Source organism: Spea bombifrons, chromosome 11, assembly GCF_027358695.1.
Source record: "Spea bombifrons isolate aSpeBom1 chromosome 11, aSpeBom1.2.pri, whole genome shotgun sequence".
NCBI classification, from domain to species: domain Eukaryota; kingdom Metazoa; phylum Chordata; class Amphibia; order Anura; family Pelobatidae; genus Spea; species Spea bombifrons.
Window position 1 is genome coordinate 19,451,613 of NC_071097.1, and position 12,973 is coordinate 19,464,585.

Below are 12,973 nucleotides of genomic sequence, written 5' to 3' on the forward strand. Positions count from 1 at the left end.
ACAGTCATCTGTATGGACAGAGTCCCTGACATTACTGAGCAAACATGAAACATACAAGAGGATGCAAGGGACTAAGAATATTTTAATATTAGAATATATTAGAATATATCACTAATATGTATATTTTTTGTATTTGTATATTTACAAAAGGTAATATTAATGCAAAATATATATATATATATATATATATAACATGATTAATTTGGGTCAGAAACATGGTCAGATTACCTTTGAAACACCTACGGTAATATTGTTTTTGTGTTTATATGCATTTTTTTCTCATAATATTTTTTTTTATGTTTTATTATTTTTACTGTGATACTATGGTTAGATTTTTTATTTCTGCATACATATGTACTCCCAAAAGTAACTGAGAAAGTGAAATTGTTTAAGCTAAATTTCATGCTTAATCATAGTAAGAAAATACAGAATGGTTGTTTTGTACATAGTAATTCAATACCCCTTAAAAGCAAATAAGCGACCATCCTAAGCCAGAATGGACATAAGCAGTAAGTGACCATATGACGAAATCACACTACATTATGCACGAGAATGTCCAAATCGCTAAACCACCAATTAAATCAAAGACAAAATAAAAAATGACATTGTGGCGTGCCGCACCACAGGAAATTGGTGATAGAGTCTTTCTTTTGAGGGGGAAGCTTGCAACAAGCTTTCCAAATGATCTATATAATCTCCTGCAAACAGCAATAAGCTGTTTGTAGAATCTGTTTGAACTGCAACACAGGGCTAAGGAAGAGAGTAGAGGGGGGTAGAGAGAGTGATGATGACATCCAAACAGGCCCACATCCGAACAGGCCCATCGACCCAGACCTATGCCTTCCAGCAATACCTCCTGGATTCCATTGGACTGACTGTTGTGTGCAGCAGAGATGCATCTCACTTGTCTTAACTCAGTCTGCACCTATTGCAGCTGATTGATTATCAGCAGATACTCACGTCTTCCTTATCTGTTAATGTGAAACAGCTGCAGACAACAGACAATAGCTCTAGCTATTACACATAGAAGCCAGCTGAAAGTAGGAAAAGAAGACGTTATCAACATCTGAAGTGAATAACACTGATAATCTTGTTATCATGGCATCAGTGAGTGGGATATATTAGGCAGCAAGTGAACATTTCGTCCTCAAGGTTGATGTGTTAGAAGCTGGAAAAATGGGCAAGCGTAAGGATCAAAAGTGGTCCAAGGATGGAAAAGCGGTGAACCGGCGACAGGATCATGTGCGGCCAAGGCTCATTGATGCACGTGGGGGTGGAGGCTGGACGGAGTGGTGAAATCCAACAGACGAGCTACTGTAGCTCAAATTGTTGGTTCTGATAGAAAGGCGTCAGAACACACAGTGCATCACAGTTTGTTGCATATGGAGCTGCGTAGCAGCAGACCAGTCAAGGTGCCCATGCTGACCCCTGTCCACTGAAAATGCCTACAATGGGCACGTCAGCATACCGACTGTACCACGGAACACTGGAAGAAGGTGGCCTGATCTGGTGAATTCTCTGGTGACTTCTGGTTTTCTTTTACATCACGTGGATGGCCAGGTGCGTGTGCGTTGCTTACCTGGAGAACACATGGCACCAGGATGCATCCATGGAGGCCCCAGCTCGCAATTTACAGGACTTAAAGAACCAGCTGGTAATGTCTTGGTGCCAGATACCACAGCACACCTTCAGTGGTCTAGTGGAGTCCATGCTTAGACGGGTCAGGGCTGTTTTGACGGCAAAAGTGGGACCTACACAATATTAGGCAGGTGGTCATAATGTTATGGCTAATAGATGTATATTTTGTTTGTTAAACAAATAGGAGTCCTTTTATTTACCATATTTGCTCGATTATAAGACAACCCTGATTATAATTCAAAATTGAATTTGAAAAAAAGAAAAAGCCTGAATATAAGACTACCCTATAGGAAAAAAGTTTTACTAGTAAATATTAATTCACATGTAAACTGTGTTTTCATATTTCAAAGAAACTATGATTGAGAAAAATGCATTTCTTGTTTTTGTTTCCTTATATTTGCCAACTTGCCCCCCCCCAGTTATGCACATCTGAATCCAGGCTTGCCACTCTGTCCCCCAGATATGCCACCCCCCTGATATATCCCCAATGCATCCCCAGACTTGCCCCCTGTGCTCCAGATTCCCTGGTGTCAGTGGGGGCACCTGGTGGAGGTCTGCGCGATGCACGTAGACAACCTCGGCAGCATTGTGCAGACGTCCACCGGCTGCCAGAGAGGAGGATCCAGGTTCCCTGCAGCTCTGTGGAGGATCTTAGTCTTATAGTCAGACCTCTATGTAAGGTTGGATTATAAGACAACCTCGAATATAAGACAAGGGGTATTTTTCACTGCATTTTCTCTGAAAAAAACCTTGTCTTATATTTGAGCAAATACAGTAAATTGCAAAAATCATGTTTGGTCTCCATTAATTATCTTCTGATCAACATGGTGCAAGCGTTTAGTGGTTCCCATTGTTACTGTGTTGTTTGCAACCCATAAAGGTACGGTATTCATCCTCAGCCACACTACTATTTACCCTCACATGCATCTATCACGATATCTCATGTTTGTATATCCACATCTTTCTGTTATTAGACCTCCTGTGGGGATAGAAAGGAAAAAGTCATAGTGTCTCTAGCTCAATCCAGCTGTTGGTTATTCTTGTAACCTACACATGAAGATGTCATGGATGAGCATGTCCCTTTCCACAGCACCTCTCTCCAAGTCTTCAACCAAACATTTCTCAACAGGTATCTCATCGTATGTATGTAGTTCTATGTCCCCCAGGAAATGTATATCCATAGAAATGTTATGGAGGGTAGCACGTGATGATTATTAGATTAAAATCCCCCAATGCATTTAACTAGGGGAAACTACAACAATTTAAAGGAACCATGGAATTTTCATATAGATTAGAGTGCACTCCTTTATGTCTATAATCATGGTAAATATAGTAGTATTCTTTTTTTTGGTAAGGATTTTGTTTAAGATTTTCTTGCCTACTTAGTAACACTGGTGAAACTGTTGCTCTCTAAACATTTTTTTTTATTTTTACATAAGACTTGCAAACCCAACTTTCTATTATTCATTCCCAGCTGTTTTTTTTTTGCAATAGACTCAAAATGACTTCCATTAGGTTATGGAAATTAGAGCATCCTCGTTGTGCTATTGACAAGAATAATTTAACGCACAAAAATATTCAAAGTGAAACAAATGTATTTTGAAAGATAGCAATTAATATACAAAATGAAGCTGTTTGTTCAAAATCAGGTCAGTGCAGATACAAAGAACAAGATAAATTACTCAATCTGCACAAGAAATGTACCATTTTGGATTCACAAGGTTTGTATTGTTTGTGGCAATTAAATATTATTCTGCCAGCATGGAAAAAAACAGCAAAAATGAAAGAAAAATGCTACAGCAGCTGTAATAATTGATACATTAGCAAATATGCAGATTTTGGTACAGATGTTTATGCCATAATTTTGCTTCTTAGCAATTCATCTAGATAAAGGCTTAACCCAAATATTTCAAATAGTTATTATTACTATATTTCTTTTCAGAAAGGAAGAGGTGTCCACAAGTAACAGCGCATATGCAATCTACCTCAGTCTTAGGTGCCAAGGTTTCAAGCAGAATGTGTTAACTATGGCCCCTATTCATATCTAATGACAACCATCCAGCAAGATAACACCGAATATAATTGTGCTGTTACTTGAACTAAGAATGATCATACTATTTTTGCGAAATCCTATTTATTCCCGCTTTTAAAATAAACAGAAAATACAACATATAAATAAATATCTTTCATTTTAGAAATTGAATTCACGTTTAATCAGTTAGAAAGAACACATGGGTAAATAGGCTAACGTTTATGTGTTCGCATTAAACATTTATTTGCATCTCACATGTTGTGCACATTCAGCTTAATGTTACTTGTTTCGGGGTATAAGAAATACATGGTATTTATATTTTAGAGCACAAGTAAGTCATGCGGCTGTTTATAACAGGGGTATGAAGACACAAAAATAATTCATGAAATTTCTGCCTTGCTAGATCTACCCCAGCCACTGTAAGTGTTATTTTTGTGGAGGGGAAGCTGAGCCACAAAGTAATAGACCATGCACACTCACAGAGTAGGGCCGTCGAATGCTGAAGCACATAGCGCATAAAAATTGCCTGACCTCTGTAGCATCACTTACGATAGAGTACCAAACTGCATCTGGAAGCAACATCAGCACTGTATATCGGAAACTTTATGAAATGGGTTTCCATGGCTAAGCAGCTGCACACAGTTCGAAGATCACTACAGAATGCAAAGTGTCGGCTGGAGTGGTGTGAAGCACACGACCATTGGACTCTCCAGAAAAGGAAACACGGAGTGGAGTGATGAATCACGCATCCCTATCTGGAAGTCTGACAGACAAATCTGGATTTTGCGAATGTAAAGTTTACTGCAAAGATTGATGGAGGACGGGGATTAATGGTCTGGGGCTGTTTCTCATGGTTTGTGGCGCCAGTTTGGGGAAGGCCCTTTCTAGTTTCAGCAGGACTTCTGCCCCAGTGCATAAATCAAGGTCTGCAGAGTCATGGTTTGATGAATGTGGTGTGGAGGAACTAGAGTGGGGCCTGCACAGAGCCCTAACCCAATTGAACACTTAAGAGATTGCAAGACAAGCCTTCTCATCCAACATCAGTGTTTTACCTCACAAAAGATTTTTTGACTCAAAGGACACAAATTCACACCGACACTCTCTAAAATCTTTTTCAAAGTCTTCACATAAGAGTTGGGACTGTTATAGTTGCAATTTAACCCTTTGCCTCTTTAGTGAATAGTTCCATCTGCAGCGAGTAAGAAAGCAGAGCTTGATCTTTTTGGCAGCTAATGGTGACTCAAGAACTTCATCATCGACAGCTGATAGCAGTTCTGTCACTCTGTAGGACAGTTCTGTATGGCAGTAAGCAGACATGGCTAATCAAGTGTCTTTAATCAATTACATATTTTAAGTAGGCATCTGGGGATGTTAATGGTTACAGTGGGTCATACTCAACAACTGCTTCCCGTGTCACAACATAATATTCAATGGGAACAGCAAATCATATTTTTAGATTTTTAATTACTTTAAAGTATTTGCTTAATCCTGTATCTATAACACTTTTCTATCTTTATATAACCAGGTATAACATTTTTGAAGTAAAACTAAGTGATGGTATTTCCCAGATCACTTTTTAGAATTTGTGTTTCTCCAAAGATGAAAGTATTTGAGTGATATTGAGGAAGGAACTCACCTATTTTTCTTCACATCTCATTGCAATGTGTCATTGTTTAAATTCTGTTTAAAGCTAAAAGTAATGACTTTCAAAGGTATCTTTCACGACAGCACAATTGACAATTTTTGCTGTAATAAAACTTAAAACGTTTTGTGACTGACTGACGGATTTCAGACTCATTTAATAACCTCATGGAAATAAATTATCTGCTACGTACACCTGGCAGAATCCCATGTCATCTCTGAAATGTAATATCTGTATAAAGTAAAACCCAGCTGGGGTTGGCTGTCATAGGGGCCTAATTCAATCCTCTGTATATAGTGTTTTAATCACAGAGCTGAAGAAACTGAGTTTCACCCAGATGAGGTGACAATCTCCAAGAAATGTGTCACAGTTTCACTTAGAGATGGTTATGAAAAATGGTATAATAAGATACCCCCTTAGGGGTACTGGTGTAAAGCTTTTCTTAAAATAAAATAATAGAACAGAAACTCTCAGTTGGGGACTGTACATTAAAAAGCAATGGGGGATTCCATTGATCTGATTAAAGAGTGATTATTGTCTGACCTAGTACTCCATCCTAACAAGAATGGCCTTCATATTAAACAATGGGTGAATTCCAAATGAAAGCTGTAGGGGCAACTAAAACGTGAAGTCATTACTTTACACCCTGTGCACGTGTGAGTAATTGCAGGCTAATACCCTACCTCTTGTGTATGTTATCACTCAGCTTAGCAAACATCCTCTGTTTGAGGACTAAGCTCCCCTAGAGTCAATTACATACGGTGTTCAAGGGAATGGATCATTTGTTGGAGGAGTTGGTCAAAACATGCCATTAATTTCAGGACCATGGACCGTTTCTGGGCTGTTAGTACATGAAGTTGAAATTGATATATATATATATATATATATAATTTCAACTTCATAAAAACTTTATTTGAAAATGTTTCCAATTTCAAGCAACAGAACAAATAAGAACAAATGGCAAAACTTTTGGAATTTTATTAAGATTTGTTCCTTGGCTTGCCTGCTGTAGCTGTCATCTCTCCCCTCCCTTTAATACATTTCTGGGATGGTTGCCATTTAATTGGAAGATGCTACTTTTGTTAGGGTCACACAGGCTTAAACAAGCTGTGATTGGCATTTGGCAATGTTCCCAGAAAATGTGGTTAAGGTTCAAAGTGGTTACAAGTATTAAGTAAGTCCAATTACTCTAACCTTATTAAGTATTATAAAATGCAACCCTCCCCAGGAAACAATCATGACCAGGAAGCAAGAAGTTACATACAGCAAAAGAAAAGACTATAATTAACCATTGCAATGCCAGGGACATCTATACTGAAAAAAATCCTACTTCAGATCACTAAACTAAAACTAAACTTTCTTAATATCTTGAACAATTTCATCAAGAGACCAACTTGTAGTAGAGATGTGCAAAAATGAGTAAAATAAAAATATTGCGGTTCTGTGGACCTCAAGCTACTTCTGCTGGGAGGCTGTTCCACATACCCACCACCCTTTCAATAAAGTAAAGTTTCTGTACATTAAGAAAAACTTTATTACATTAAATAAAAGAGGGTTCTCTCTCACACACTGCCTTGCCCCCCCCACACACTCTCAACCCTCTCCCACCTCTTGTCTCTTTAGCTGCACTTCGAGATCAGAAGAGATCAGATAACAGCTGGAGAAGGTGAGTGGGCAGGAGGGGCAGATACAAGGCAGGGGTAGAGCATAAGGGCACAGGCAGGGAAAGGAGGCAGAGATGGCTGCGGGGAAAAGGAAGAAATAAGACTGGGGGAATAAGGGCAGGGGGCACATAAAGTTCTAGGGGATAAAGTACTCAGGCAGGACTGGTGGAGAGTGTAGTAGGCAAAGACAGAAGGTATCTTCTCTACCAATGCTTAGACTGTAGAAAATTTTTTTCCAAATCTTCCCTACTATTTTCCCAACAACAGAAAGAGACAATGAACATTGTGCTAAAATTAAACATCTAATCACACACCTACACAGTACCGTATTTGCTCGATTATAAGATGAGGTTTTTTTCAGAGCAAATGCTCTGAAAAATACCCCTTGTCTTATAATCGAGGTCGTCTTCTAATCAGACCTCAAAAAAATGTCCGCTGGGTCCAGGCTGCTTACCGGTGCTTTGGTCGCAAACAGCGTCTATTCTACTAGCAGCAGGAGAACAGGAAGCTAGCAGAGTGTCACATAACTCTGCCTCCCCCCTCCTTCCTCTGGGGGCGGGGCCAGAGAAGTTGTTCGCACAGTCGGGCCCCTGCAGAAGTCTTCTAGTGAGAGATCTGCAGTTCAGGTAAGGGGGTGGGGGAGGGGTTTTGAGCAAGTATGTGTGATTAATGGAATAAATTAGTATTTCAATGTTTGTGAATGAGTGTGTGTGCGATAGCATGGATGTGTAAGGGTGGTGGTGGTGGTAGCATGGCATAGGGAGGCTGTACTCACACTTCTATCATCCCCAGGTTCCAGCATGTACTGGCTGCCTTGGCTTGATAGGAGTGTGATTGCTGTTAGCAGTTATATGTATATACCTCCAGAAATGCCTTTTAACCCCCTATATGCCACTCTGCCCCATGATATGCCTTTTAAACCCCTATATACCACTCTGGCATATAGGGGGTTAAAAGGCATATCATGGGGTAGAGTGGCAAATAAGGGGTATAAGGCATTTCTGGGGGCAGAGTGGAAACCCTGGGGCAGATGTGCATAACTGGGGGGGCAGGTTGGCAAATAAAAGGAAATAAACAAATATATATTTTTCTCAATCATAGCTTTTATTAAATATGAAAAAATTGTTTACACGAATTAATATTTACTAGTAAAACTTTTTTCCTATAGGGTAGTCTTATATTCAGGCTTTTTGTTTTTTTCCTAAATTAATATTTAGATTTTGGGGGGTCGTCTTATAATCGAGCAAATACGGTAATTTTATATTTTAGTAGCTTATTCTTATTTTTATGTTTTTAATTTTTTTACTTTACACAGTGAAAGTGCACTTACTCTTCAACCTTTTCCACTGGTGTTTAAACACTACACTACAACTGGTGTTTATCAGCAGCTAAGGTTTTAAATATTTTAGTTGGAATAATCATTTTACTAGTATATTTATTTTTATTATAGTAATTAAAAAATACATGTCTTTTAACAACCCTCCTCCTGAACATATCTAAAATAAAAAATGGTTTAACGGGAAGAAAATGTTACTTGGTGGCAATGGCAAATGTCCCCAGTTTTGGGAGTTTGTGGGGTATTTTCTAAAACTGGATGGGGAATGAGAGGAATCTTATTAAAATTAATCCCCGGTTAGCCATTAAAACTACATTTTAGAACTCATACTAAATTATTTTCCCACAAGATTTTCAAAGCATTGCAAATCTACACTAACACTTAGTTTAAAACGTATTTAATAGTAAAGTTTTTTTAAAAAAACGTATAAATCTTTATTTCCTGTGTTACATGAACAAATGTTTTTTATATGAAATGCACGTGGAAAGTATTAGCTTCAGAAACAGTGAAGTGTCAAGAAAATTTAATTACATATTTCATATATGTGATGTCAGCAATTCAAAAGAAAAAAATTAAGTTCATCAGCAAATCTGTTTGAATTCAAACATTTTTTGGGTCTGGAACCACATTTAATAGTTTCTGCCAAAATGCAGATATGGCTTTCAACAAGTGCATTCAAATTCATAAAGACAGCTCTTTGATAGATTAAAATTGCTCTGTCTTATGATAAATCAATTTTAAATATATACATAATACATACAAAATTGCATTACAGTTGATAACAGGAGTACTAAGTAACTGCAAATTGAGAACTCATAGGTTCTAACCTAAAGTGTTGAAATTATTCCATTTAAATAACTGCCAAATGTTCAAAATTCCAAGGGGAAGTGATGTCTTTGTCACCTCTCAAATGTGGTCTTTTAGTCCCCAAACAACCCAACAAACTCATGCATGTGGGGTATGTGCTCAGGAGATGTTGCTGAACACATATTGGGGTGTTGTTTGACAGTGGCTTATACCAAGAGCGGTAAATTCATACCTGAAGTACAATGTGTGTGAAAAACCCAAAACATTTTACTGCCATAAATTTTAACAAAGGCTGGTGGTAGAACTAGTGCATGGAAAGACTTAAAATATGAGCATTTGAAATACCCTGGGGTGTCAAGTTTTCAAAAAATGTGATGTTTGATGGGGTAAATAGCACTGGCCAGCTTCAAAAATTTGGAAAAAAAAATGGTTTTGAAATAGAAAAACGCCACTAATTATTTTTTTGCAAGTTAAAGGTCATTGGGGTCAGGGTTTCATTTGGAAGTAGCTTACAGAAATTCTGAAACTATTTGTTATTATCACATGGCCTCATGAAGCACATTAAATTGTCCCAGACTGGAATTGCTTAGGATAAGAGACAGATCCTCCCATTCCAGAAATGTCCTTGATCACTCTATTGTTGGCCATGATCCCTCTCCTTTAGACCTAAGCTAGCATGATTGTTGGGTTACTGTGAGATACTGTAATGATAGGTAGTGATGGGTTTGATGGGCAGTTGAAAGTAAACCGATAAAAAAAAATGTTAACTATTAATACATAATTAAATATATAAATACATTATAAGTATTATTTCAATAAACAAAATCGTTGACTTTAAAGGAATCATAGTTTGTTAATGTGTACTGGGTATTGATTGATTTTAATGTTTATATATAAAAAGTGACTAAGGTGCAAAAGTTTGAAAAGTTATCTTATCAATGCTACAATATAGTGTTGAGATAAAGTAACTCTAATTCTCTGCTGTTTATACATTAATGGTCACAATTATGCCACTGTTTAAACATTCTATTTCCGGTCATAACAGATAACTTAAAATACAGTGATCTAGCTGAAGAGTAGTGGTTAAATTAGAGGTTTTAGGTACACAGTTACTGGATCTGTTACATGACATCACACTCTGGCACTCAAGAAATTTGGAACAGTGACATACAGGCATTCAGCAATATAACCTCTTAAAATGAGACAGGTACTAAAAGCATTTAATTAAGACACTTCTGGGCAAAAATACAGTATTATAAAATATGCCAAAGTTATCTAAATGACAAGCAATGTAATGGAAGATTAAAATATTTATTTAGTTTCAAAACATTACCAACATTTTGGCAACGTGCCCTTCATCAGGCAGAAATACAAACGTAGTAGATGTATCCATTAGCATTATTTTACTAACTAGGTAATAGGTTTTACCGTTATTTAACTGTAAGTGAGCTGCGGTGGGATGAACAATCTCTACAAACTGTATTATGTAGGCCACTTCAGATTATCTTGCAGGAGAAACCCTCCAGTGGTGCCCTTTCAAAATACACAGCTGATACAGTAAGATTTTGTATCCCAGCATAGCTTGCAAATTAAAGGTGCTGTTCCACATAGACATTTTTTCAACTCTCCCATATTGTTATATTCTTATTATGTATTATAAAGTATCTTAAACAAATGTATTCTTTTTTCTTTAAATAACATATCATCTAGTCTGTGATGTTCCCCAAGTGCCTCCTAGATCAGACTGCGGGTGACCTGTCTGCAGGGGAGGGCTGGCAGCCTACGGCCTGGGGGGCAAGTCTAGTCAAGTGGCCCATTGCGCCACCGAATCAGCCCACCATCCATGCCCATCTTTTCCTGATTTTCGAACACATGTGATGGGATTGGGAGTACATCAGTACACTAAGAAAAGTCATCATATACGGGATGACTGAAGCCACAATTTAACACGACTAATCCTTTTTAATAAAATATGCAGATTGAAATAGATTAAATAACACAAACCCTTCACTTTTCCTCTCACTGATTTCTGGGCCTAGGAAGTTTTGTCCTTTAAAGTGACTATAGTTCAAGTAAAGTGCCAGGAAACAGATGATCAAATACACACCAGGACAGGCTCTGCCACACTGACACCCAAACACACATACCAGTACAGGCCACACCAGGACAGGCTCTGCCACACCAACACCCAGACACACAAACCAGGACAGGCTCTGCCACACCAATGCCCAAAGACACACCAGGACACACTCTGCCACACCGACACCCAAACACACACCAGGACAGGCTCTGCCACACCAACAGCCAAACACACACCAGGACAGGCTCTGCCACAACGAAACCCAAACACACACACCAGGGCAGGCTCTGACACACTGACAGACAGACAAACGCACACCAGGACAGGCCCTGTCACACTGTCACCCAGACACACACACCAGGACAGGCTCTGCCACCCACCAGAAGGGCTAAGCTACAACAATACTAAAAAAAAAGTATCTTCCACACTGCTTTGTCGTTGACCCCCCTTTTAGTGTTTTTGCCCCCTTTTGTGTAATGGCCCCAGTTGCTACCCTTGTGTATTGATGCCGTCAGCATAAATAAAATGCTGCCCTCCAGTATGGGGGATGTATATCTGACTAGTTTGTTCTTTCCATGAGTCTATACATGCCCCATACTGCAGGGCAGCATTTTATCTGCGCTGGTCAGCAGAATGTAAAAGGGCTGGTCAGCAGAATGTAAAACCCTAATGCACCCACACCCTTGTGTATTTCCCCCCAGCTAGCCCCACATTTTATATTTATCCCACCGCCCAGCCCCCCTTTAGTATTGATTTATGTGATGACCCCAGCCAGCACCCGCTCATGAATTAATGCCCCCCCTTAGCACCCAGATTTCACTCACAGGATCTGCCCAACACCCATAATGGAAGCATAGGACTTCCCACCTTTGCTCCCAAACAACCTGCCTGTGGTATCCTCAAACAGCCTCCCTGTGCAGTGCTTTCCCCCACTTACACATCCATGCAACCACACACGTATTCATTCACTCATTTATTTTTCACAAACATTCATTCACTCATTCATATATTAATTTCCTCATTTACAGATACTTATCATTTACAGATTATTCATTCATTCCCTCAACCATACATACTCATTCATACAACCTCCCCCACCCCCTTACCTGAACTGCAGATCACTCTGTGCAACTTGGAGACTTCTGCAGGTGCTGCTGCATCCCTCTGTGTTCTTCATGTGACATGACGTAAAGTTACTATGATGTAATACTGATAATAATGACAGATGAGCTTCTTTTACATCTCTCTTCATGATGCAGAACGTATATGGGGATATTTTAAGAGCCTCCATATGTGGAATAGCACCTTGAATAAACTAGTTTAACATTGAATTACAATTGTTTTTGTATAATGCTGTTTTCTGTATGGCAGAGCTTCTAAAATCCATGCTATGTTTATTCCCATAAACATGGGGAAAATGTTCCTGCTGATGGCTATGTGTTGTTATTAAAAGCTATATGCGACAAAGGGCATATTGTACATCCTTAAAAAAACATCCATTAGTGTGACGGACCGACCAGGGACCTCAGGTTGTCCCTCTCCGCCAAGACCGACTTCTCCCTTCAGGACAATAATTCCCTGCAATCCATAGGCAATATCCCCAAGCAAAGTAAAGGGATATCGCTGTCCAGTACCCAAATAACCAGGCAAGACTAGTCTTTAGGTACAACAAGAGGAGAACTGATTTATTTTAGACACACAGGGCTGGATATATCCAGCAAAGCACACATTAACATAAAACAAGATATTGGGATACAAACCGCCCCCTTAATCT